This window comes from Oryx dammah, unplaced genomic scaffold (genome assembly GCF_014754425.2).
Source record: "Oryx dammah isolate SB20612 unplaced genomic scaffold, SCBI_Odam_1.1 HiC_scaffold_11, whole genome shotgun sequence".
Taxonomy (NCBI): Eukaryota; Metazoa; Chordata; class Mammalia; order Artiodactyla; family Bovidae; genus Oryx; species Oryx dammah.
Window position 1 is genome coordinate 4,816,656 of NW_024070195.1, and position 3,647 is coordinate 4,820,302.

Below are 3,647 nucleotides of genomic sequence, written 5' to 3' on the forward strand. Positions count from 1 at the left end.
ATCTGATAGCTGATGAATAATTTTAGTAAAATTCTGTATACCAAATATTGCTTGGAGCATACACAAGCTAAATAATTACAAGTTTATCAGAAATTCAAATTTCACTGAGTGTCCCGTATTTTTATTTGCTGTATCTGGCAAACCTAGTTGCTATAAAATTATTCCTCACAGGCTAACCTTGTTAGAATCTGTCTGCAGTGGCGTTTATCCCTGCCTGTGACGTCTGTCCTGTGCAGTTACAACCTAGCTGTGCTCAGATCCCTCCAGCTGCTTGTGCAGCCCTAATTGTTCCTGGAAAACAGCTTTCTCAGAACTGAAACTCCTGGTGCCGATACAGAAAAACTCACTCAGCTTCACAGGGTGTCAGCTGTAAGCAGGCAAACCTAGGAACAAGCCACTGAAACGGACTTTGGAGAACTGCACGGATGATGAAAGATGGAGAGACTGATCCACCGTATCAACACTTTATCTACAGCTCAGCTGAAACCAAAGGTGAGAAGGATGAGCACCTTGTTTTACCTGTTCCCCAACCAGACCAAGTGAAGTAACTTAATTGGGTTGTTCCCAGTTAGAATGTGTCACAGATGACCAGTGTGGAGAAAGAAGCTCTGCCCCTTGCCCATGCCTGCAGTGCACAGACGGCTGCACTTTCCACAACAGCGGAGTTGGTCCTTCACTTCTCAGCTGGGCAGGTGGTGCTCTTGAGGCCTTGGGAAGGTTCTAGAAGGGTAAGGCCTCTCACTGGTTTGCTTCTTCTGTCTTCTTTCTGTGTTAATGAGATTTACAAGTCCACTTATTGATCTTTGGGCTCTTGGGTTGAAACTCACCCTACTGGGAAACCATTACGTTTGCAAGTTTTAGGGTGGGGGAGGGATTCCTGGCTCTATTGCTAGGCACTGAAATGCTTATTTATTCTCAGTTTGGAGAGATTATGCTGTCTTGGAACCAGAAGAAGTTGTATTTCTTTTCTTTTTTTTTGGTTGAACCATGTAGCTGTCGGGATCTCAATTCCTGGACTAGGGATCAAACCAATGCCCCCTGCAGTGGAAGCTTGGAATCTTAACCACTGGACCACCAGGGAAGCCCCCAAAGGTAAATTTCTGAATAAGCTGGTTGGTTAGGATTGAGACAGAATTCATCATAAGAATGACACTTTTCCAGCACGTTATCACTTTCTTATAGCTTTGCCTCTGATCCTAACAATGGCTCTGCTGGTTGATCTTTTAAAAAACATATGGATTCCTAAGTCATTCTCTTATCAACTCTAAGGCAGTGAGGCTGGGGCAGAACCCAGGCTCTGTAGTTTCAAGACCAGCCTTTTAGAAAATTAGTAGAGACTATTGTATCTGAAAATGATTTTTGACATTTTTAAAAATTGGAGTATAATTGATATTATATTAGTTTCATGTGTACAACATAGTGATTCAATACTTTTTATATATCACAAAATAATCAGCATGATAAATCATGTTACCGTCTGTCAGACAAAGTTATTACAAAGTTATTGACTATATTTCTTATGCTGAACATAACATGCTGTGACTTATTCATTTTATAACTGGAAGTTTGTACCTTTTAATCTTCCTCACTCATTTCATCCATCTCCCCACCCTGGGATTCTTGATTAAAGTTCTAGAAATCCCAGATGCTTTGGGGAGCAGCAAGAATAAATTTAAGTGAAAAAATTTACTATCTCTTTTGAAAAATTGTTGATATTTGCAGTTCACTTTAAAAATCATGTTGGAAGCCTTTAGTAAGTATAACACAAGTGGTAAGGTGGAAATGTGAAAGTGGATTAATTGATTTCTTCACTCCTATCACTTTTGGGGTCGGAGACCAATTGAGGAAGATTCTCTCTCTCTCTCTTTTTTTAAATAAATTTATTTATTTTAACTGGAGGCTAATTACTTTACAATATTGTAGTGGTTTTGCCATACAGGGACATGAATCCGCCACGGAAGATTCTCTCTTTTAGAATTTGTTCAATTTAATCCATTTACACACTGAACATTGACTGGGTATCTATAATGTATCAGGCACTGTGTTAAACTCTTGAGGTATAAAGCACTGAATGAGGCTTGTTCCTTGCCTTTGAGAGCCTCATAGTGTATTGGGCAGACAGGGCTGTATGTCTACAGATTCTGCTAAACATGATTTATGAGGTAAGGGGCTTCCCTGATGGCTCAGCAGTAAAGAATCTGCCTGCTAATCCAGGAGATTTGGGTTTGATCCCTGGGTTGGGAAAATCCCCTGGAGAAGGAAATGGCAACCCGCTCCAGTATTCTTGCCTGGGAAATCCCATGGACAGAGGAGCCTGGTGGGCTACAGTCCATAGCGTCGCAAAGAGTCAGACTTAGTGAGTAAACCACCACCATGATATAATGCGGGTATGAAGTACAGGGTGTGGGGACACAGAAGGGGGAAGATTTGGCTCTGCTGGGTCAAGTCAGACTTGAAAGGTGACACAGGGTCTTGGCCAGGGTTCTGGAGGCTCGTGGGTCTCTGGCTGTGCTTGGTGTTGCGTTGACAACTTCGGGTCCCTTTCCCTGCAGAGTCCACTCGCTCAGAATCCAAGTGAGATGGTTTGCTGCCTCTGCCTGCTGGGAATGCTATGTATATCAAGTCCTTGGGAGAGTCTGCAAGTGAAGTCAGCCTCAGCCGAACCAGAGGGGTTCTGTCTGAGCTTGCCTCTGCGCCCCCTTCCAGGAGAGGGTGGGAGGAAGGCAGTCTCAGGGTGGAAGCTGGTAGATCTCACACCACACTTCTTCAGGCTTTAAAGACGCCTGCTCGCATCTTTGCAGCTCTGTTCCCAGGTGTGCAAATGTCAGAGAGACTGACGCCAGCGTTCAGTGACCTGTGATCACGGCTCCTTCCAGCCCTCGGTCATTCTGCCCTGCTGAGCTCATTCCATGGATGATAACCCCACACGGAGAGTTTGGAAAGGACACCAGGTGAACCTCACCTGCTCAGATTAACTTCGAGCTTCTCTGGAGCCTTCATGGCCCTCAGTCCTATGGTTTGCTGGTAGAGCTCCCCCCTCTCTGGTTTTATGCAGTTTTAACTCTTTTTCTCTCCACTGGCACTACCCCTCCTCTCTCTCCCTCCCACTTTCCTGCCCCCTCCCCACCTCCCAAACTGAAGAAAACCAAACCGCTTGTCATCCTTTGCTGTGATGGCAGCCACTGTAAATAAAGCCAGGGAGCAGGCAGGACCTGCAGGAGAGGGGCGAGGTCACAGAAGCTGCCTTTTGACCCTCGGTTCTGTCTTCTCTGGACGTCACAGGAGCGGCCTCTTTCCTGCCCCCATGGCTCTTTGCTCTTATCCTTACCTTGGGCAATATTTCTGCTTTTACTGGAAGAAAAAGCAGAATGCTGAGCAGCTCTTTCAGCTCCCTGAAATGCAGAGCAGCTCATTCAGAGGCTTGTGTCTGTCCAGCTGTGTCTGGGTCCCCTTTGTCCCGACATGGAGAGAGGAGTAGGGGAGGATGGATGGGGGGACACCAAGGCCGGAGGAGAAGTGGGTTTCTAAGGCTACAGCCCTGAGCAGGGTTTCCTCTCCCAGCTCTACGACCCCGCATCTCCATGGTAATGGATTAGCTTGAGAATGTAACTTCCTATTTTGGAGTCGTCAATGATCAAAAATATCAA